This window comes from Staurois parvus, unplaced genomic scaffold (genome assembly GCF_062004578.1).
Source record: "Staurois parvus isolate SC_StPar_1 unplaced genomic scaffold, SC_StPar_1.0 ptg000061l, whole genome shotgun sequence".
NCBI classification, from domain to species: domain Eukaryota; kingdom Metazoa; phylum Chordata; class Amphibia; order Anura; family Ranidae; genus Staurois; species Staurois parvus.
In genome coordinates this window covers 4,655,581-4,680,594 of record NW_028317857.1, presented here as the reverse complement: position 1 = coordinate 4,680,594, position 25,014 = coordinate 4,655,581, and positions in this window count along the sequence as shown.

Genomic DNA, 25,014 nt, shown 5'->3' with positions numbered 1-25,014 from the left:
TGTCAGTTTCCTACCTTCTAGATTGAAAACAGCACTGTAATCTCTTTTTTTGTGGCATGAAAGGCATTTCTCTTCATCTTTATTGATATACAGGATAGTTGTGCACTCTTTTTTTTCCTCTGGTAATATTGCAGGCACAGATAGTCATCTGTGGATCTATATAATTAGTAACATTCCTTCTAGGAGAAAGGACAATCCATCCATTGACTACATTCTGCTATCACAGACCAAAAGTTTTCTTTAAACACTGGTACTATATTACAGCTGCACGGCTCCCAGATAAAGACCAAGGCGACTTCCAGAATTAATTTCATTTGTTATGCAGATAAAGAAACATGATTGCTGATAATGGTTAAGCGCTATGGAGTAATTATTACTTCAGATTCAGTTTCCTTCTAGTGCCAGTCCGTGTTCTTTTCTGGCATAGATAATCTTTCATTGGAAGGAAATGGAAACATGAAAAAAAAAATATTAAACAGTAAATATGGAACAGAAATAAAACTGAATAATTGAGTATTCTGATCTAGCCCAGGGCGCCTCATCTAAGCATGTTTTTTATTTGGATATCCTAAAGCTAGCGGTTTGCCAAGATATCTTAAGACTTTTTTATTGGCACAAAACTTTGGATATTTATGGGAAATTTTACTTATTGTCTTTTTTTTCTTTTTTGTACATTTTATTTTCTTTGAGTCCTGATATGAAAAAACATATTGATACGGACCACTTACTAAAAAAATTTAGTCAGATGTTAATGAGTTTCACTGTGCCCATTAAAACATTACATTTTTGTTTCATTAGTTGAACAATATCTGCTTTTGAACAAGCAGTGAAGCTCATTGGTTGATATGCAGTATTGGATAAGTTCCATAAACATTGTTACCTTGAAAAGTCTCTATGGGGTTGATTTAATAAAACTGGAGAGTGCAAAATGTGGTACAGCTCTACATAGAAACCGATCAGCTTCCAGGTTGTCAAAGCTTAATGAACAAGATGAAGTAAGAAGCCGATTGGCTACCATTCACAGCTGTACCAGACTCTCAGTGCACCAGCTTTAGTAAATCTCCCCCTATGTGTCCCCCTGATCTTGGTGTCATTTTGTTAATAAGAAAAGCTAAACCTCAGACTGTGGGACTATGCCCTACCCTGGAGCTAAGTCCATTTCACCTGTCATCCAAATGTCCAATGATGACACTTTTCCAGTCCACTGGGGTGGTGTTGTTGGAAAATAAATTGACTGAGTAGATGAGCCTTAGCTCCAATTGGTGTAGCCGAGTCCCAAAGTCAAGGAAACCTTGGGAATAACTTGTGGTTTTTAAGCTATGAAATAAGAACATCTGTGTTGCCCTATTGCAAAGATATTCAAACCTGTGTTTTAAAAAACCAGCTAGAAAATGAGAGGCTGTATGTGAAAGAGACAATATTTCCCTTTCTTTCTTAGAAAAGGTAAGGGCCATGACATGTGAGAATGATAACATAATTCACATAACATGGATATGTCCTCCACAGTCAAGAATACATTATAGAAAAAAAGTATTTTCAAAGTCAGTTCAGTTTTAACTTCTAAAATGAACCTTGATACATTCAGAAATGTAAATTGGATGGCAAGCGCAAAACGTCCTTCAGTTCTGGTTTGTTGTTGTGAAGAGTTGTAGGTACTTTGAAGGTAGATCTGACGGAAGAGTCATTAAAAGGAAATCACACTGGGATAGTGTTTGTAGGTCAAACTTCAGCTGGGCGGTAACAACACATCCCCCGGTAAAATCTAATTAATGACCACTTTCAAAGCAAAATGAAGGCTGAAAATGTTCATAAACACAGAGCTAATAAGGGTGGAGATATCTGAGCTGTTTCACAGATACCACAAAGTGCTCATTAAAAGATTCAATAAAAGTCTGTCTGAGCCAGTAGAATCTTAAGGATTTGGTTCATAACGTTGTCTCATACCTTGTGGGATGTGAGACCACTTGTTCTATAGAGAGCCTCATTTCCTACTTCTTAGGATATTTCCTGAAAGGACTATGATTTACTATTTACTGAAGAACTTCGCTCTTCTTACCTAAAATGAATTTCCCACTACATATTATTTTGCCTTGTATGAAAATAAAAAAAAAAAACATATAAGTTCATGGGGTCCAGCGTTGCCCACCTTGCAATTAAAGTTGATCTTACACTGCTTTGCACCCCTGCTGCCATCTTGAGACATCTCTTTGTTGAAACTTTTTTTTCTGTGCTCGCAGCAAGATTCTGTGCATGCAGGTCTCGAAGTATGCTAGGACCTGGCCGAGGCTTGCAAAATGTCAGCAGTAAGTCTGGATCCAAAATACTTAGAAGAAACTTACTGCATGTCTGAGCATATACAGAATCTCACAGTGCACATGCACCCCTCACTGAAACAGTGCCTCCTGGGATGTCGATGTGGATATCCCTAGAGGCAGTGGGGGAAGCCTTAAATTATCCTTGCCTAGGCAAGGTATCAGGAAGTGGTGGGCCTATCCACTAAAATAAAGTCTTTATAAAAAAAAACACGGATGGAAGGAAAGAAAATTGCTCAATATCCCCAAAAGCAGTCAGCTTTGATGGGGGAATCCCTCCCGCAGAGCTATTGTGCTCTGCCGGCAGGGAGCCTTCTCTGCCAGCAAAACAACCAATGAACAACCGGTGGCTATAGCCACTGGCAGTGACCACATGAAGAAAATTCCAACAGGATCGATCAATCAATGGATTGACTTCAGTACAACCAGCCTGTTCATAGATGGATTGAACCTTGGTTGACCCCTGCTGAACCGGAAGAGATTCGATCCATCTATTGCCAGCTTAAGTTTTGGTGTAAGGCAAAGGAAGGAAGGGAGCAGCAGAGGCAAAGTTAATTTGGTGGGTAAATGCCCAATTTAATCAGGAGCAGTCCAAAAATAAAAATCAGTTACATACTGTCAAAAACTAACCACAAGTCTACTGCACAAATGTACCTTAGAGAAGAACTGTTTGTAGTTGACATTGGCAGTTAGTAGAGGACCTCAGGTTCTGCTTGACCATTCCTTCAGAAGCACATTTGTGAGCTCAGGCACTGCTGTCGGACGAGAAGGCCTGGTTCGCAGTCTTGGCTGTAATTCAAGGTGTTCTATCGGGTTGAAGTCAGGCCAGTCAAGTTCCTCCACCCCAAACTTGCTCATCAATATCTTTATTGACCCTGCTTTGTGCACTGATGAGCAGTCATGTTGGAACAGGAAGGGGCCATCCCCAAACTGTTCCCACAAAGTTGGGAGCATGAAATTGTCCAAATCCCTGAAAAACAACCCCATACCTTAATCCCCCCTCCACCAAAGTTCACTTCACTTGGCATAATGCAGTCAGACAAGTACTCTTCTCCTGGCAACTGCCAAACCCAGACACGTCCATCGGATTGCCTGACAGGGAAACGTGATCCATCACTCCAGGGAACACGTCTCCACTGCTCTAGAGTTCAGTGGCAGCATGCTTTACACCACTGCATCCAACGCTTTGCATTGCATTTGGTGATGTAAGGCTTGGATGCAGCTGCTCGGCCATGGAAACCCATTCCATTAAGCTCTCTGCACACTGTTGTTGTGCTAATCTGAAGGCCACATGAAGTTTGGAGCTCTTTAGCTATTGACTCTGGAATCAGTTGGCGACTTCTGCACAATGTGCGTTTCAGCATGCGCTGACCCCTGCTCTGTCATTGTCATTTTACGTGGCCTACCACTTCATGGCTGTGTTTCTGTTGTTCCCAGTTGCTTCCACTTTGTTATTATACCGTTAACAGTTGACTGAGGAATATTTAGTAGCCAGGAAATGTCACGGATGGACTTACTGCACAGGTGGCAACCTATCACGGAACCACGCTTGAATTCACTGAGCTCCTGAGAGCGACCCATTCTTTCACAAATGTTTGTAGAAGCAGTCTGCATGCCTAGGTGCTTGATTTTATACACCTGTGGCCATGGCGGTGATTGGAACATCTGAATCCAATGATTTGGAGGGGTGTCCCAATACTTTTGGCAATATAGTGTAGATCAGAGAGAGAAGGGAGGTGAATGAGTACGTTGTTTGACTTATTCAGCTGTGTACTGTAGGTGTGTATGTGTGTGTAATTTGGGATAGAGACAATGAATTCTATAAACAACATACTTTTTCAGCAAAGCTCTTTAGGAGAACCAAATATACATATGGAAAAAGCCTAAAGCCCACCAGCTGTGAAATATTTATATATAATAAAATGAAAAAGGTATTTATTTTTGTGTTTTTACGTCCCAGACATATTATACAAGAAAATAAGGGTGAAAAAGTCTATAGATTTCTTGAAAAAAGTCTGGCCCCCTACTTTACACAAAAAATGTCTTTTGTCAGCACCGCTTCTCTTAAATTATAGAGCTTAAAGAAATTTAATTTGTTTTTACTCCACTATTGTTTAAAAGTAACATAGCTTACCTAGCTTTGTCGGGATAAGCCGCGATTAATTCATTATTGACGTGCCTGACATTTACTACATAATAAAGCTGCATGTAACCTTTTTAGTGGTCAGTTCTTTGCAAGCCGTCCAGGAATGAACAGATTAAAGTTACTTGAAATGTCTGGAAATGTATGGTATGCCATACAATAGCTCTCTGATTTTCTTAATGTATAAGATAAAGAACCCCCCGTTGGACATAAGACTCCGGGAAAGGCTTGTTCTAAAGTGCACTGTGTGGTACCACAAATCAGCTTTTCTAAAAAAACAAAAAAAAGCAAAAAAAGTATTCTTACCTGGGCATTTAAAGAATTTCAGTTTCCCCATATTTTAACATCAGAACACTAGTTTAAGCATCAGAAAGAAAAAGTTTAGGGTCTTAGAAATTTGGTACTTGATGTTCTAAGTATTAACTTTGAATACCTTGTCAAAGTAGCTATTGTGGCTTTCAGAGTCTGTTTCTCAAAGACATAGTGCTGTATTATCATTATTTTTCCTATTAACCTATGATTAAATGATGAGATCAAGAAAAATGGACCAGGCCCTTTAGTCAGTTCCCCATGTGATACATTTTTGTAGGTTGCAACAGAAATAGATTAAAGCATAATACATTAAAACAAATTTAAAGAGGAACTCAGTTAAACATAAAGTTGTCTATTAAAGGGAATGATGGTTTTGGGCAGGGACGGACTGACCATTTGAGCAATCGGGAACTGCCTGAGGGCCTGGGCTCAGTAGGGGGCCCCATGAGATGCCCGTGGTACCTTTCATTGGCTTTTTCATAGGCTTTTTTGGGTTTGGGCGAGGACACAGGGGCCCCATGATCCCCTATTGCCCGGGGGCCACATGAGTTGTCAGTCCGCCCCTGGTTTTGGGTCAATTTAGTTTTGTTCTATATAGTACATTTTATATATAGTATACTGTCAAGTGAAAATCCATGGCACCACTTCCAGTAATGGAGACCGATGATTGCTAGCCGGTGTCTGTGCTGACTGGTCTTGTTGCTTAGTGACGCCATGATGTGACCACTTTAAGACTAGAAGATCCTACTTCTAAGAACCCTTTGATGGACACTTTGCCAACAGGCAATGTTGATGTTTTAAATATGCCACCATATGTGTGCTGCAAGAGGTATCCTCCCACTCTATAGACTAGAAGAAAGAGGGAGTGGGGCTCAGCCTAACCAGTTTCATGTAGGAAATTGGGGCTTTTAGTTATTTTTTAAAATAAAGATCATTAACCTGCTGGAGGAAAATTGAAACAATGTATTTATCTTTTCCCCCGAGTTTCAATTTATGCTTCCATACTTGAACTTGTGATGTTCTCGTATTTTTATTAGTGCTTATTTTGAAGGTAAATCAAGAATTCTATCATCCCTGCTGGCAGAGGGTTGGTGGGGCTAAATCCTGGCTGTCCTACACCAACCTATGCACAATATAACATGCATGTTGATATATTCATATAAAGTGATGCAGATAAATATTAGACATCCTACCCTGACCCATGTATAACATTTATGTTAGTATCTTCTTTCAAGTGATGTATCTTAATCTTGGCCATCCTACCCTGACCTATGTATGGCATGCATGTTTATATCTTCATATCAAGTGATGCAGTTAAATCTTGGCCATCCTACCCTGACCTATGTATGGCATGCATGTTTATATCTTCATATCAAGTGATGCAGCTAAATCTTCGCATCCTACCTTGACCTATGTATAACATACATGTTTACATCTTCTTGCAAGTGATGCCGCCAATATGTAATGTCTGGCAGCATACACCTAGGCCTGCTGTACCGCATTTCCATAGCCATGTTGCTGTCTCATTGCTCTAATAATAGAATACAGATGGCAGACCTGAATCTATTCAGGAACATATTGTTTTATTCTGACATTCTTCTTTTTGATAATCACCGTTATAAAACTTTGTTACTTAGCAGCAGACCACAGATTAAAACTGTGTGAAGCTGCCATTTGCTTGACTGGCTTTCTCAATCAAGGCAGCTTGTGAACTGTGAGGTGTTACATGGACAGAAAAATATTATACATGATCCTGTGAGTCTGTTTTATCATAGCAATATGTTTTCGAAGTAATGATATGCTAATAATTAATTTCCTATTTTGTAAACTATTTTATGTAGTAGCCATAATATGGAATAAAGTTATTGTTTTAAACTTGTATTAAAAGTGCTGCTCCACGCAAAACTAGTATTTCATTTTTATGTGTTTAGCACTTACCCCCAAATGAGCCACTGAATGTATTAGGTTTCCTGTTCCTGTGCCCATGACTCTGCAAACAGCATCACACACTGGCACACCCTGTTGGGTGGAAAATATTTATTACAGACATAAATGGAGTACCCTGGTAGTAAAAAAGATATGACACAACAGCAAAGATACACCAAACAGTTAAACAATAGCAAGGAGTAGGCAAATGGTATAAAGAAATATATTGTAAAAACAAGCAGTGGGTGTAGAGAGCAGTTATTGGGGAAATCCTAACTAAATAGAATTGCAACTCTCTAATAGATCAGCGATTGTAAAATATTATTTTTCTGCTGGCCAGCTCATTGGGGCCCAACTGTTATGTTGGCATGTTCAAGATAATGCCCTTTTAAGAGCTGATGATGAAATGACTCTGGTCACTGTAACTGCTTCCTGTCTGTTCAATGTACATAAACAGCCGGAAGTACACAGCTAGTGACAGATCTCGCCACAGTGCAGCCCTGTGGGCACGCTCAAGATTCGATCCGGGAAGGATGTCATATGACGGCCACCCATATCGACGAGAGTCCCGCTCAGCCATCATCTTCCTATTGACCGGGCGGGAACAGGTTAAAGTGGTTTTAAAGGCAGAATTTTGTTTTTACTTTAAAGCATTCTATGCAATAAGGTACAAAACCTTCTGCATGCAGCTCCCCCCTAGCCCTCCTATATACTTACCTGAGTCTGATCTCAATCCAGCAATCTGCACGACAGCAGCAGCTCTCTTGGGCTCTCTCTCCTCATTGGTCAGAGAAGCAGCAGTGGGAGCCATTGGCTCCTGCTGCTTTCATTCATAGCCAGTGATGACAAATTGGGGGTGGGGCAGGCCCAAGTCACATTATGTGTGTTAATGGACAAACAGAGCCAGCTTGGGAGCGAGCACACATGAGTGCCCTGGCTTGCTATGGGGACACTAGTAGGGGGGAGAAGCCAGGAGCGCTGACTGGGAACCTGAGAAGTGGAGGATCCAGGCTAGTCTGCACAAAACCATTGCACAAAGCAGGCAAGTATGATATGTTTGTTGTTAACAAATATATATTTTTTAACTTCTGTACTTACAACTTTAAAGTTATGTCTATTGGAGTCTTGCTTCTGGCACAGTAATTAAAGCATATTTTGTGGGAGCTGAAGGAAGATGTTATATGTGTGTCATGTATACAGTGAGTAGGCGCAGCCTTTATTTAACCACAACCTTCCCACTTAAGCCCCTCCCACTTTTAAGTGCAGTTAGGTCACACCCATCTTTCACCCCAATGCAATACTTGTACCACATTATTACTTTTTCATAATGCCTTAGGGTGTCCCACCCCTTCTCAATCCTAATTGCACAGTTCCAGATAATGTAGATGTAGTAGGCAGATTGTTGATTGAAAACAATTTAAAAGGTTGTGCATTTTTAATCCCAATTCATCCTTATAACTAATGTAGCACCCTCTTAGTTCAGCTAGGTGGAGCTAGACCCCAGTGGTTGGTCGGAGCTGGTTAGCAGCTCAGGTGTAGTAGCCAGAGGGGTCAAATTGTGGTCAGGGCTGAGAGACTCTGCAGGCCAGCCACTCTTGAATTTCCCTCTACTCTGGGGCTTTCAGAGGAGGACCTTGGAGGCAGTGGGTGGATCTGGGGAGTGGTTGGCTGCACTCTTGAGGGACCTCAGCCAATCCCCAACAGAAGGCTTTGCAAGGGGCTGCGACTCCTTTAAAAGTGTACGATCCTGCTCAGTAGCAGGAGTGTGGTGGCAGGAGAAGTGTAGAGAGCTGAAGGAAGATGTTAGGCTGGAGAAGGAAGGCTGCCAGGAGGCCTAGTGGGATGGGGCCTGCCTGCGAGCCTGGGGTTGGAAAGGAGGAATACTGGGAACTCATTGGTCTACTGAGCGAGGACCACCTGTATGGCAAGGAAGAAGCAGCACAGCTGATAGGACTGGTAGTAGCAGCCATCCTGCCAGGGGTACAGGAGAGGATCAGAATGAGTACACCTGCACCCCCTGGGCGAATAGGGGAAGGAGCACTCTGGTGGGCAACCAGATTAGCCCTCTACTAATGACTGTTCACCTAAATTAAAGGGATAGGAGCCCGATCCCCTGCTCAGGAAGAAAGTCTCCAGATTGCTGGGTGAAGAGGAGTTCATCTAGGGTCTGGGGTGGTACAACTAAGAGCTGCTGGCTAGCACTTCAACAGAGACTGTGTTGCAGAAGAAGGAGAAGCTTGTGAATAAGTTCAGAAAGTTGTCCTCAGATATCGGTTCCCTTGGGCATCCTATACCCCCCTTACCCTATCCAAGTTCTAATCCCCTCAATAAAATAACAAAAATAACGCTCGAGGACTGGTTTCTGTCCTTGGATGAAAGCCTGTGTGGAAAGTGCTGAATGACTGGCTGTGCAGGACTATAGGGGGACCCAATTTATCAACAATCCCTAAGGGGGTAGTGCTACACTATTGAAAAAAAAATGATATTCTCCATGGGTGCTATCAGATATGAAGACACAAAATTATCTTTAGTTCAGATCTCTAGTCTACTGTATATCCTGTACATATTTTTCAGTCTTGCACATTTTTGGAAAAGAAAAGATCTTTCTGGAGAAAGGTTGAAAGGCAATACTTGGCCATAAAACAGCGGGGAGCCCGAAAAGTCAATGCCCCAAATGACTCATTTAAATATTGAATTCTGAATAGAAGACTTCATGCAAAATTCTGATGAATATTTACTGCATCTAAGAATAAAACCTGATTATCTTCCTAGTTCCTCTAAAATAAATTGTACTAGCTGCTGTTGCTGAGCAACTGGCCTACTGTTTTTGTCCTATGTCTGTGCAATTGTAAAAAAAGTAAGAAGAAAGGTGTACCAATTATAGATAAGAGGCAAAGCTTAATCCTCTTTATTTTTTCCTCCTCATAGGCAGCACTTGCCTTTTTCACAGGAAGTCAATTTCTGATGTGTTAAATCTGGTGAAAAAAAATGTCCAAAAATGTAAAGAAAATTCCTGCTGATGCATTGCTTTAAAACTGAACTCAGGCAAACAGATAAATGCAAAGATTAAATATTTGTGTGGGAGCTGTTACACCTGCCAAAAGGGTTTGTAGTTCAGTTCAGCCAGTTCTGTGATCCAGTTATTGTTTATGGAGCAATCACATGCAAGTGATCAGCCCTGAAAGAAGGCATTTAAAGCTCTGAACATTATTGTCTCCATTAACACATTTACACAAGTTTTGACCTCTGAAGAATGGTTGGCTGTCCTAATCAGAGGGTCCTAATCAAAGACAGTGAGGAGGTGTTATGTTGCCTGCTCATTGCCTGTTTTAACCTCTAAAACCCTGCGCCTGTTACAGGGTGGTTGCAGCATCTCCCCTTCAGATGAAAGGCGTGGGTGGTATCACCCATAAATGCAACTGGGAAATATTTTTTTTCGCTCTGTTATGGAAAGCACCATGGTCACAACATGTGTACACTCCTATCTGTTGCCTTTGCAGGGGAAGTAGTTGTGGGGGAGGGGGTGGTAAAAAAGTGGCCTACCCCTGTGTTTTTAACACCCCACCCCTGACCCCCCCACCCAACTGCAAGTGTAAACATAGCCTAAGGTGAAATCTTCCAATATAACAAGCAGGGCCCGCTGTTGGAAGGAAGAGGTGGGTAGAAGGAAGCGAGCGGTGGAAGGAAGGGAGGGGTGGGTGGAAGGAAGGAAGGTGAGGGTGGAAGGAAGCAAGGAAGGAAGGGGTGGGTGGAAGAAAGGAAGGGTGGAAGGAAGGGAGGGGTGGGCGGGTGGGTGGAAGGAAGGGGTGAATGGAAGGAAGGAAAGGAGGGGTAGGTGGAAGGAAGGAAAGGAGGGGTAGGTGGAAGGAAGGGGTGGGTGGAAGGAAGGAAGGGTGGAAGGAAGGAAAGGGTGGAAGGAAAGGAGGGGTGGGTGGAAGGAAGGGGGGGAAGGAAGGAAGGAAGGGGTGGATGGAAGGAAGGAAAGAAGAGGTGGATGGAAGGGAGGGGTGGGTGGAAGGAAGGAAGGGTGGGTGAAAGGAAGGGGTGGGTGAGTGGAAGGAACAGGTGGATGAAAGGAAGGAGTGGAAGGAAGGGGTGGAAGGCAGGGGTGGGTGGGTGGAAGGAAGGAAGAAAGGAAGGGGTGGGTGGAAGGAAGGGGTGTATGGAAGGAAGGAAAGGAGGGGTGGGTGGAAGGAAGGAAGGGTTGGATGGAAGGAAGGAAACAAGAGGTGGATGGAAGGGAGGGGTGGGTGAAAGAAAGGAAGGGTGGGTGGAAGGAAGGAAGGAAGGAAAGAAGGAAGGAAGGAAGGATGGGTGGTAGGAAGGGGTGGGAGGATGGAAAAAGGGGAGGAAGAGAGGGGTGGGTGGAAGGAAGGAAGGGGTGGATGGATGGAAGGAAGGGAGGAAGGAAGAGGTGGGTGGAAGGAAGGAAGGAAGTGAGGGGTGGGTGGAAGGAAGGAAGGGAGGGGTGGGTGGAAGGAAGGAAGGAAGGAAGGAAGGGTGGAAGGAAGGGAAGAGGGTGGAGGTATGGAAGGAAGGGGGGTAGAAGGAAGTGAAGGGGGGGTTGAAGGATGGGAGGGGTGGGAGGAAGGAAGGGAGGGGGGTGGGAGGATAGAAGGAAGGGGGGGTTGGAAGGAAGAGAGGGGGAGGTGGAAGGATGGAAGGGGGGTGGAAGAAGGGAGCAGGGGTGGAAGGATGGAAGGAGGGGGGGGTAGAAAGAAGGGGGGGTGGAAGGGTGGAAGGGGGGGTGGAAGGTGGAAGGATGGAAGGGAGGGAAGGGGTGGTGGAAGGATGGAAGGGAGAGCTGAAATCACACACTGCAGTTCTCATTGAGGAAAGCTTTGAAAGCTGATTGGAGGGAAGAGACACACCCCTTCCCCCTCCACACAGTTTACAGGAACAGAGCTGGGGCTGTCAGTCTGCTGGATGTCGCCCCCGTGTCACCCTTTTTCTCTTGGTGTCAGGGAAACTCACCAGAAGTGAATTATGCTGATAGCAGAGGAATAAAGCAGCAGACAGAAATGACACTTAGTGCTCCTAATCCCTCTATACACACTATAGAGGAATATACTTTGTTCATATTTCATGTCTAAGGTTTACAACCACTTTAAACAAGGGATTTTGTTTCAGGGCGCAGTGTTTTTTATTTATTTAGACAGTATATTGTTTTTTTTTGTGTTGTTATGGTCTTTAGGTTGAAATTTTTAAAGCAAGGCTTTGCTTTAAAAAAACGTGGATTTTTGTTTAACGGGGTATCATTTTGGTGGGGGTTCTCTTATTTTGAAGATATTCTGATTGTTATGTTGTTGCACTTTTTAAGGTTTAACTTTTTTCCCTTTGCTCCAATGCTTCATTAAAAAATGGGAATTTGTTTCAGGGGTTGCATTTTGGAGTTTTCATTTTTTGGGGTGATTTCTTGATTTTTATTACATGTTTATATGGCTTTTTAAATTTAGAGCTGTTCAAAGTAGCTTTTACTTGTTCCTTGCCATCAGTTTTGAGAGCTTCCTTTTATTTGCAACACACTGCATTGTTTGAAAGAAGAGCAAAAGTGTAAAGTGGAGAACAGTGTGCACCTAAGACACCTGACATTATATCACTCACATTTATTCCTATACATAGGTTAGGCATACACTAGTTAGGACAGTTATCCTTGATTCAAACAATAGAGCTGTTGGCTAGTTTTACACAATTCTTGTATCCTCTGCAATATCTTAATTCTTTACAATCTCAGCCTGTGCTTTTTGTGTCTAGTGAATCTGGGCATAAAATTTCTATTTCAAATTGTCCTTCTGCTAGCCATGTTTACACTGCAGTACCCTATGTGATCTCTTAAATCTCAAAGTAAAATTCCAGCCTGTGCTCTTTGTCTTCAGTAATCCATAAGAGTACTCATTTCACCAGGAGGAGGCAGATATCTTGGGGCCCCCTTATGGGGCTTCCAGATTCTGGAATAAGCCCTCTATATTATTCTCATCTCCTTCTTGGGGCATCAGAAGTGGGGTAGAGGTCCTTGTTCCTCAACATTGTTACAAGAGTACTTTGCAAAGGTGGGCGAAAATGCCTTGGAGGGGAGAACATGTTCACTGCCCTGTTTTTCCTGGTCACCTAGGCGGCATGCCTGGGTAAAGGTCTGGATGGAATTCTAAAAAGAACCCCACAACTGTCTTTTTCTTTTTTTTTTAAGTGACAGCACACATCAAACTATAACAGACTCTCTTTAAAGACTAAAAACCAATAACACTCAGGTTTGATTTAGTGCTCGCTGTTTTACATTAAAGCCCTGCAATGTCTCAATATACTGTCTGTCTCCATTACTAGGCATTGAAACATCAGTAATAATATAATAATTGTAAATTGTTTCGGCATGCTTGACATTGATGCTATCTTTTCCCCTAAAACCTGTAGGTGTAGTAAAATGTATATATACAGTGAACATCTGTATGATGTGCAGTGTGTAGCATGGATCAAGGTTGGGCCATAATAGTTAAAGCTATTATGAGATAATTACCGCAATTACTACGATTATGGCTGATTATATTTGCAGTGACCTTAACAAGAAATATGATAGATATTATACTAATAATAACACATGGTATTATGAACAGCTTTGACCTTAACTAAAAAACCCAGTGGATTTGATTCAATGGTGTTAGTAAAATATACGATTAATTTCCTTTCTTAGCGATAGCCTTCCTATATTTGGATAGTCTGCACACCCAACCCCATTCATAACATATACTCTGAGAATTTCTTGAGCTGTTTAAAATGAGAACTTTGAATTGTGCTTTTAAAATGTTCTTTGCTAAAACTATTCTAAAAACTAAAAGTTATTTTTTTTTTGGAAAATGAAAATATCTTAAAATCAAGATGTGAAAGAATTATTTTAAAAGGCAACTTTTCCTTTATGCGTAATCTCCATTAGCTGTACAAACAGTGAGTGTAATGTAAGGACCTACCCAACAAATCATTCATTTTAGAAAATACATCCATACTGGTGTTGCTTTAGTAACGTGAACTCTGAATGCTTGTTAATATTGTTTTATTTCAATTACCTAGTTTTCCCAGAAGGCAGTGCTGAGGTACCATAAAGTCATCAGGGCCACTCAGATTGTTCAGAAGCCTTGAGCTGGGGCCTTTAGGAAGCCAAGGTCTGAAGTAAGTTTTTTTTTCTTCCAATGGATTCTTTATTTTATAACTTATATTTAGTGTTTTGTTTTTTTTTGGGGGGGGCAAAGTGTTCCCAGATAAATAGGCCTTATCTTTTATGTATGAGATGCTTTAAAGCCAAGCTTTGAGCTAATTTTTTTACACTTTGGAGTGTTAAGCTTTTAAAATGCAGATCTGCCTACAGTACTCACCTCTTCTCTGGAGTTGTCCCCAGAAGTAATCTACTTACATCTTTAGATGTTATCAGTGTTCCAGGTTTAATGGAGCCCAACTTTTCTTCAGCCTCGAAGATTGAGGATAGCGTATGAAAGCGTAATTGACCTGCCCCTGAGGAGGTATCACCATGGCACCTTCAATAACAGGATAAAGATGCAGAGGGCAGTCCTAATGTCATCATGCCAGCACTTCTACATCATAGGGGGCCTTTCACCATTGGGCAGAGAGGTAGAGTACCTTGCACATCATATGACTGGATGAAATTGCAATTTAAGACAAAGTACACTTAACATTTTTGCCCCTTTGTCCTAACCTAATTGAAACCACCCTCCCCCTCCAAATATACATGATTACTTTGATCCAATGACCGCAGTCTCCTCAAGTCTCACTGTCCTGGCCATGGCTATGCATTATTTGCCCCATAGACTTCTAAAGGGCTGTGTCCTAAGGCTGGAAACAAAGGGAGATGACCCTATAAAAATCTATAGGGCTGTAACGTGCTGGCACAGCCTGACTATAAACAAGCACCAAAGGCTGTGGCTTCCCGATCAAGGTAAGTATGTATCTTGGTTGGGTTTGGTTAAATCCGGGCACTTTGTCTTTAAATGTACTTATCCTTTGAGACATCTGATAAAGGCTGTTATCCATTACCAAATTCATGATTTGCATTTGTGACTCCAAAAGTATTAGTATCAGACACAGCCAGATAACTAGGATCTTTAGAGGAAGACCAGCAATTGAAAATCCTGTACTTCTCTATGACAGGGTTACTTTGAAGAACACCTGTCATGATCTTCTTTTGAAAATGCTAGTTGCTTGTGCATCTCTAAATTCAGTATGCAGGAATTCCCGTATGTATGCCTTTTCCTGGTCACTCAACTCACTAAAGCCTGACATAGAAAGTGCATGCTTTAAAACAGTTTTTGACCATCAAAAAAGGCAGAAAGATTCCACTTTAATTCATCTGCTATGAAAGATTCAGTCATCATGACAAGTCTACAAGGTATAAACTAGTACCGCTTTGGCTGCATTATAACTAAACAACCCAGCCTTGATCCACCGCACATCATACTAGACATTTGGTGTTTTCACATTTGATTTTTGGGAAACATTAGTATGATTGCTTTGTGTTTATTGTACTGGAGGGAAAAATTGGCAAGATATGCAGAAGCCATAATTGATTATAATTATGCTTGAAAATAAGAAGGAAGTACTGTTGTATACAAAACAGCTGAATTACATGATTTCTATGGCATGTTGTGGGATGTGTTTTTTTTACATCAGTCATGTTTTACAGTCTTTTTTTGGTGTTTACATTACAGTTAAACATAAATGGGAGGAAGCTGGAAAAAAATGTGATATCTTTATCCCTATTTTACCTAGCACTGACATATTCTGTAGCATCAAAAGGAGCTTACAAGCTAATGTGGCTTATTAGTTTGCACATCTGCCTTGTAAAACTGGGGTCTTTGATTTTAATCTAGGACAGGACACTATCTGCATTGAGCTTGCATGTGTTCCTTGTGCTTGCATGGGTTTCCTGCCACCAAAGACATGCTAGTAGGTTAATTGGCTCCTGTCTAAATTGTGCCTAGTATGTGTGATGTATGCATGCAAAACAGGGACCTTACATTTCAAGTTCCCTGAGGGAAGGAACTGAAGTAAATGTACAATATGTAAAGTGCTACATTGTTGGCATTATATAAATATCTGAAATGAATAGTGTACCTATTACAAATGCCTATCTAATAGTACCCTTTTGGGGTTGTGGAAGGAAATTGGAGCACCTTGAGAAGACTCACAAACAGCAGCACTGCTCGGAATCCTTGGGGTTTATTTACTAAAGCTGGAGAGTCCAAAATCAGACTCCCTTCTGCATAGAAACCAATCAGCTTCTAACCTCAGCTTGTTCAATGAAGCTTTGGCAATGAAACCTGGAAGCTGATTGGTTTCTATGCAGAAGGGAGTCTGATTTTGCACTCTCCAGCTTTAGTAAATAAACCCCCTTGTGTCAATTTATGGACAGTGGTTTTTGTGCATGGGGCAACCAAAATGCACAGCACTGGATTCTCCCTACCAGCAGTATGAGATAAGTGGAAGCACAGGATTCTCCCTACCTAGATTGTAAGCTCGAAAGAGCAGGGCTCTTGAATCCCTCGTGTTTTGTTTTGTTACTGTATTGTCTCATGTTCTGTCCCCCACTATAATGTACAGCGCTGAGCAAACCTTTTAGCTCTATATAAATACTGTAGAATAATAATAAGTAGAAGCACAGGATTCTCCCTACCAGCCGTATGGGATAAGTGGAAGCACAGGATTCTCCCTACCAGCCGTATGGGATAAATGGAAGCACAGGATTCTCCCTACCAGCCGTATGGGATAAGTGGAAGCACAGGATTCTCCCTACCAGCCGTATGGGATAAGTGGAAGCACAGGATTCTCCCTACCAGCCGTATGGGATAAGTGGAAGCACAGGATTCTCCCTACCAGCCGTATGGGATAAGTGGAAGCACAGGATTCTCCCTACCAGCAGTATGGGATAAGTGGTCATGATGGGCAGCACAGTGGCTAAATGGTTAGCACTTCCGCCTGGCAGTACTAGGGTCATTGGTTTCAATCCCAACCACGGCACCACCTGCCTGGAGTTTGCATGTTCTCCCTGTGCCTGCATGGGTTTCCTCCAGGTACTCTGGTTTCCTCCCACACTCCAAAGATATGCTGGTAGGTTAATTGATTCCTGTCTAAATTGGCCTTAGTAGGTATGAATGTGAGTTAGGGACCTTAGATTGTACACCTTTGAGGGTTAGGGACTGATGTGAAAGTACAATATATATGTAAAGGGCTGCATAAATTGACAGTGCTATATAATTACTTAAATAAAAATGTACACTGGCTTTATCCAGGCAGCCGAGGTGGAGCAAAATGAGTCAGACTGATAAGTACTTAAAGTGGTTGTAAAGGCAAAAGGTTTCCTACCCCAATGCGTTCTCAAGATTAAGGTAAAAAAAACCTTGCAATAGTAGTTGTGATAATATGTACAGTTTTACTAACACATGTCAACGTTGCTAAATTGTGTTCAGGCATTTGTTTTACCTTCAGTCACTAAGGGGTTAAAGGAGAAGTACAGCCAAAGCTCATTTGGCTGTATGTCTCCTGTGGATCACAGGAGTGCAGTTCATTCTGCACTCCTGTGACCCATTTTCAGCGGAAAGCGGGCTGAAGCCTGCTGTCAGCTGATGTCACTCATCCATTTCAGGCTGGGGAAAGATCCTGGGATCCACCCCAGAGTCTGGAGTGGCACCTGGCTCAGCCTCTTAGTGAGCCGCTAATAGCCTGAGTCAGCCGCTCCCTCCCCCTCCACAGCCCAGTGCTCCAGTGAGTGGGGGGGGGGGCAGAGCAGACAGCGATGGTGAGAACTCTATTAACTTTATTAGAAAAAAAAAATCTAAGGCTTTACAATCACTAAAATGACATGTCACATTTGACAGGTGGTACCACTGCCGAATGAGACCCTTTAAGTGAATGGGGCCGAGCTGCAACACATGCAGTTGAGGAGCAGTGGGTTGACATTTTGAAAGTTTAAATCAGGCAATGAAGATGCAATTTATTTCCTCCACACCACCTGTCGAACACCTCTGGAAAGTGATCACTTTTCAGAGGAACAGCAAGCAGTGACGCACATATGAATGACCCCTTTGAGTACCTTGGCAGCACATGTTCATGTAACACACCTGATTGGCTTCTAGTGCCGCCCATCCCTCTCCCAGTCTAAATGCTGCTGTAGAGAGGATTCCAAGCCCTCAATTCCAAGTTAAATTCATGTATTTACAAACATCATATTGAAAAGTAATTTTCATATTGTTTTAATGGATCATAACTGCTTTATTTGATAATACAGTATTATCAGCCCTGGCTTCAGCCTTAACATTATTTTGTTCTCCCAAACCATGCATTCAAATCCAAAAGAAACAAGAACAGGTATTGTACATAGCCCATTTGATTTACATATATATGGCTGAATTTAGAGATTTGCCTGGCATCCTCCTTTAAATCCTCGAGGCATTAGAATCATTAGAATTAGGAGTTTGTGCACGGTGCAGTCATTCATGGCAGTGTTTTGTATGTCACAAGGGAAGGTTCATAGAATGACAACCAAGTGAAGAAAGCCTGCTTATCTTATCTTATATTTGTGAAAAGCCAAATGTTTATTCCTTGCAAGCAGCTCTCCCCTCCATTGTAACAAATCCTGGCAAGTATGCAGCATCTGCTATTGGTTTTCCATGCATGAACAGCTGAAGAAAGAAAAATGGCATTGTAAGAAATACAATTGATTCAGTGCCGTGCGCACTAAGTGATATTTATCATTTGAAAATGGTGTGCTTTGCTCCGAGACATTACCAAACTGGTCCGGTCTTATGATTAACCTAAACGTTTGCATTTATACAAGCCTTTCGGGAAAAAAATTACATTTGGCATTATTACAACATCAATAGGTTTTTGGAAAGGCTTCAACACATTGTTATTTGTCAAAGCGAAAAACTGTGTTCTGTTTAGGCGTTTTGGATGAAAAAGTAGAGAGAATTGACCAAGAACAGTCTTGTGTTTATCAATGTCAAATCTTAAAAAAAAAAGAAATTGGGAAGCTTCAATGATTTTCTGTTTATTATTTTAGCCCTAATCATAATCATTCAGCTGTGTTAATTACCTAATTCTACCCAAAGTATGGAATGTTAAGCTTGGTTGAACATAAATATTAAAAAATATGATACTGACTCACCATCCTTGGGATAGGTTTCCATGTACTATAGCTAGTTACATGCACAGGGGAAGATTTACTATAGCAGTAATTTTTCTCTATGCTGGGTTGAAATGCCTGATAGGATTTAAAGGATAAGTTCGCCTTTGTCAGAAAAATAATAAATGCACATCTTTTTGCAAGTAAAAAAGTGAATTTATTATTTTTTTTTGCCAGGAGCCTAGAAAGCATTGCATCCAGCAGATTGCAGGTGCCATGCAGGACTCCCGCAGACCTGTCTGTATATCTGTGTGCTCGTATGAGTATGCAGATAGACATAGATAGGAAGAGACAATGAACTACCATGGCGCTCAACAGGGGGTGGGGTTAGCTGCAGCGCTAACATGTTACATGTTACACCCTGAATTTTGGTGTAACATGTAACATGTTAGGAAAGGTGAACTTATCCTTTAAACAAAGTTCTAATTTGCCAATGCAGGGTAAAATAACTAGCAGCATATACTACCCTTTCCTTCACTCCTCCAACACTCTGTTGAGTAAATGGGAGTAGAGAAACGGGATTATTATTATTTATTTTTATTATTATTATTAATATTATTCATTTACATAGCACCAACAGTTTGCACAATGCTTTACAATATAAAGGGAGACAGTACAGTTACGAGGGTGACATGGACTTTATTATTTTATTTCAGGTACTTATATAGCTCTCTCAATTTACGCAGCGCTTTACACATATATATATTGTACATTCACAATCTCAGTCCCTAACCCTCAAGGGGTGCACAATCTAAAGTCCCTAATGTACATTCATACATACACATACTAGGGCCAATTTAGACAGGAGCCAATTAACCTACCAGCATGTCTTTGGGGTGTGGGAGGAAACCGGAGTACCCAGAGGAAACACACTCAGGCACAGGGAGAACATGCAAACTCCAGGCAGGTGGTGCCATGGTTGGGATTTGAACTGACGACCCTAGTACTGGCAGGTGGAAGTGCTAACCATTTAGCCACTGTGCTGCCCACTTTCACTGTATTGCTTGGACTGAGGACCCTACTCATGAGAGCTTACAATCTAATAGGGAGGGGCAAGTGGTACAAAAGTTAACAACTGTGAGGGATAAGCCAATGGAAGAATTAAAAGTTCAGTTGCTTGGTGAAGGTGGGATAGGCTTCCCTGAAGAGATGAATTTTCAGGGATCACCTAACAGTAGAAAGAGTGAGAGATAGCCAGACAGTTTGAGGTAGGGAGTTTCAGAGGAAGGGAGGGGCTCTGAAGAAGTCCTGGAGGTGAGCATGGGATGAGGAGACAAGGGAGCTAGAGAGCAGGAGGTCTTGGAAGGAGCGGAGAGAACAGTTTGGGTGATATAATTGGTGATATAGCTCAGAGCAAACTTCTGAATCGCTTTGAATGTTTTTGTTAGTATTCTGAATTTTATTTGTTGGGCAATTGGAAGTGAGGGGTGTAGAACACTGAAAGGTTGGTGCGGTGGATGAATCTGAATGAATTCATGATAGGTTGAAGTGGGGATAGCCTGTGTAGAAGCAGGCCTGTGAGAAGGGCGTTGCAACAGGCAAGGAGAGAGATAATAAGGTAGTGAATAAGTAGCTTTGTGGTTTCATTGGATAAAAAGGGGTGTATTTTAGGTTACCCTGAAACATTTGGTATGGACCTCATTTTGCCTCTCTGACTTCTGTACCATCAGTTACTGCTTTTGTAATACCTATTTCCCCAATTTATGTTGGAATTTTTGCATGTGTATTTGTACCCATTTTTGAAACTATTGTAGTTTCCTGTTTGTTTATGCATGCAGTGATTTTTTTAGGTATATACTTCATATATTAAAGTGGTTGTAAAGGTACAAGGCATTCTCTGCATTAAGGTAAAAAAAAAACCTTCTGTGTCCAGCTCCTCCTAGCCCTCCCAAATACTTACCTGAGCCTTATCTCGATCTAACGCTGTGCAAGAGAGCAGCAGCTCTCTCCGCTCTCTTCTTACTGGCTATGGAGGCAACAGTGAAAGCCATTGGCTCCTGCTGCTGTAATTTACAGCCGGTGAGGAGAAAGCAGGGGAAGGGGCCAGGCTGTGCTTTTTGTATCTAAGAATGTATACAGCCAGCTTGGGATTTATTTATTTATTTATTATAGGTACTTGTATAGCGTCGTCAATTTACACAGCGCTTTACAAATATATTGCACATTCACATCAGTCCATAACCCTCAAGGGGCGTACAATCTAAGGTTCCCAACTTACATTCATACATACACACTAGGTTCAATTTAGACAGGATCCAATTAACCTACCAGCATGTTTTTGGAGTGTAGGAGGAAACCAGAGTACCTGGAGGAAACCCACACAGGCACAGGGAGAACATGCAACCAGGCAGGTTTTAGCCCTAATCAGGGACTGAGCCTGTATGAGTGCCCCCTATAGCAAGAAGCTTGCTATGGGACACTAGGCAGGTGGGAGGAGCCAGGAGCACGAGCAGAAGAACCCAGAAGGGGAGGATTGGGGCTACTCTGTGCAAAAAGCATTCCACAGAGCAAGTAAGTATGACATGTTTGTTATTTTATTTTAAATTTATGTTTACAATCACTTTTAATGCTCATCGAAATGATGGCTGTGCCGGCTCCCTTCTATTATTTTAGCCATTTGATAGAGTGATAGAATTATGCTCTTTTTTGAACCTCCCTTGTTGGAATACAGTGTTCATGTATTTTTTGCAACAATTACATCAGTATTCAGTAGAGATATATTGTTCAACCAGTATATGACAGTTTTTTCAAGTATGTACCTGCATCTATGGCATACTCTGTCTTTTCTCTGAATAACGTTTTTCTGTTTCCTTGTTGCAGTGAAGCAGGAAAGCACAGGTGGAGTGAGCACCAGGGGTGGACTGACCATTCGGATACTTGGGCACTGCCTGAGGGCCCAGGGTAAGTAGGGGGCTCCATGAGATGCCCCTAGTACCTTTCATAGGCTTTTTTGGGTGTGGTTTCAGTATGGGCGAGGACACAGGGGCCCCATGATCCCCTATTGCCCGGGAGCCCCATGAGTTGTCAGTCCGTCCCTGGTGAGCACTGTCTGTTCTGTAGGACTATACACAAATTTTCTAATCCCCCTTCATGCTCTATGTCTGTATTCTCTCTGTGGTGTGCAAGCAGCACTTTGCTAGTAAAATGGTGAACATACATGCATTGGAACTCAAAATGTACCTTTTGCTTGGACTATTACCTTAACCACTTGCCATCCAGAGGATTTACCCCCCTTCCTTACCAGGCCTCTTTTTACTACTCAGCGCTGTACTAATTCAACTGATAATTGCGCGGTCATGCAATGCTGCACCCAAACGAAATTTACGTCCTTTTTTTCACACAAATAGAGCTTTCTTTCAGTGGTATTTGATCACCTGTGCCCTTTTTATTGTTCACGCTATAAACAAAAAAAGACCGAAAATTTTGAAGAAAAACGATATTTTTTACTTTGAACTATAAATATTATATAGTAAACTCAAAGTTGGTTATAAATTTAGGCTAAAATGTATTCTGCTACATGTTTTTAGTAAAAAAATCTCAATAAGTGTATATTGATTGCTTTGTGTGAAAGTTATAGCGTCTACAAACTATGGTATAGATACTGCAATTTACGCTATTTTCTTGCTATACAGCGCTGCGCTAGTTTAATGGACAATTGCGCAGTCATGCAATACGGTACATAAATGAAATTTATGTCCTTTTTTTCACACAAATAAAGCTTTCTTTTGGTGGTATTTGATCACCTGTGCACTTTTTATTTTTGGCTCTATAAACAAAAACATTTTTGAAGAAAAGTTTTTTTTTTTTAAATAACAATATTTTCTCATTTTGGTAATAAAAAATATCCAAAAAAACAAAAATTTCATCATAAATGTAGGCCAAAATGTATTCTGCTACATGTTTTTGGTTAAAAAAACCCCAGTAAGTGTATATTTATTGCTTTGTGTGAAAATTATAGCGTCTACAAACTATGGTATAGATAATGGAATTTACACAGCATTTACCGTATTTTTCACTCCATAAGACGCACCTGACCATAACACACGCCTAGGTTTTAGAGGAGAAAAACAAGAAAAAAATATTCTGAACCAATGGACTGCAGACATAGTACATGACATGGACCAGAGACTGCAGACAGTACAGATGACCAGAGACTGCAGACAGTACAGGGGATGACCAGAGACTGCAGACAGTACAGGGCATGACCAGACACTGCGGACCTTTAGGGAGGGAGGGGGAGCGGGTACCTGAATTTGACATGTACCCGCTCCCACTTCCGCAGAGTTTTCCTTCCTATACTGTGGGCACCCGACTTTGACAGCCGGGTGCCCACTGCGCATGCACGAGAAGCGCTGCGCTTTGTAAATGGCCTGGCGTCTTTTGGGACATGTCATGTGTCATAACACCGGACCATTCACAAAGCGCAGCGCTTCTTGCGCATGCACATTGGTCACCCGGCTGTCACAGATGCCAGGGCGGGAAGAAGCCGGCGCGGGAAGACTACAGCGCTGGACCGAGGAACAGGTGAGTTCCTGCCGCAGTGAACAGCTGAGCGGCTGGCCCGGTATTCTAACATGGTGGCGGCGGAAATACTGGACCGGCCGCTTTATATTCGCTCCATAAGACGCACTGACATTTTCCCCCCTAATTGGGCTGACAACACGATGCTTTAGCAGCACTGAAATCCCAACAAGTGTTGTCCGCTCTGCCTCACCTCCTCTGTTCCTCTCCACATGCATACATTTAGATTGATTTACTAAAGGAGTTCAAAATCTTCAAAAGATTCCCTTTCATTATCCAATCATGTAAAAAGCAAATTCCTGTATATTTATTTTTGGTGTACATGATTGGATAACTGAAGTGAATCTCCATACAATGTATAAAGTAAGAATGCTTAGCATCTTTAGTAAATAAGTCTCATTGATTTTTTTACAAGAAAAACAATGCTGCAGCTTTGACTCTTAAGAGCCCTTCTTATACTTTGTGTAGGCAAAAGGCTCTTGGAAGATATAGTTCTCTAGGGAAGGCATACATCAATAGGAACTGAGCTCCGAGAAGCGGTGCAGCTTCTGCAAGAACTTTACAAGCCTAGTGATGATGTCACAGGGGCTACAGAAACAAGGTAAAAGAATAAAATAATAACGGAGGAAAGGAGGAAAGAGTAGCTGTGTGAAGACATCAGGGAAACAAAATGATGAGGCAAGCTTTCTCTAAGCTAACCCTAACCCATCAAATTGTTTTGTACGAGAATGTTTGTGTAATCTGAAGCCAGTGGGCACCTTAAGTCTTCTTCCCTTATTTGCTTTACCTTGATTGAGCCCGGGACCAGGGATAGAGGCTACTACAATATGCTCTATATGTATTGCACAAAACACATAAACACTTCCAGTGCATAGAGATCTGCCTTAAAGTCCACTTGGGCAGTGGATCATCAAAAGCAATGGAATAGCATCTTCCTGGTATGCTTTGTCGATGCAGCACCTCCTCAAATCTTTATTGTAGAAACCTTTCCCCATTTTCCCTGAAACGCGTAAGCTTGCCAGCACAGAGTCACAGTGTGTTTGGACATGCTATTCCCGCACTAGATTGAGGTTTAGTTTTTATTTTTATGAGTGTCCATTTGGCTGTATGTTTTGTTTTATACATAAACCTTTGGTAATGCACTAGCCGTGTGCGTCCTCCTATGTACTCTTTTACAGATGCCCAGAGTGTGTGTAGACACAACCCAGGGAGAGAGTTGCTGAGAGGAGAGTTCCGGGAAGCAGAGGGCTGAGTTGCTGTGAGAAGGCCATGTGCTGCGGTCCTGTGGGTAAGGCGCAAACTACTGAGTGACTATGAGGTTGCTACTGTGCTGTGGACTGTGAGCTGTGCTGGGTACCATCCAGAGGTTGACTGCAGAGTTCTTGGGTAGCAAAGCCAGAAGAAGAGTGTGACGAAAGCGTAGGCAGGACAGAACACACAAAGAAGATGGTAAACACATGGAGATTTATTGAACTATGGAAGACACTCAATCAGGGTAGGAAGGTAATGTCCAGGTATCAAAAAAGGGTAAAAGAGGGGAGGAGCCCAAAATAATTGTAATCCAGCCCACGATAGGGCAATCTAAGTAGCGATGGCCCGAGCACTCGAGGTGGGGGGGG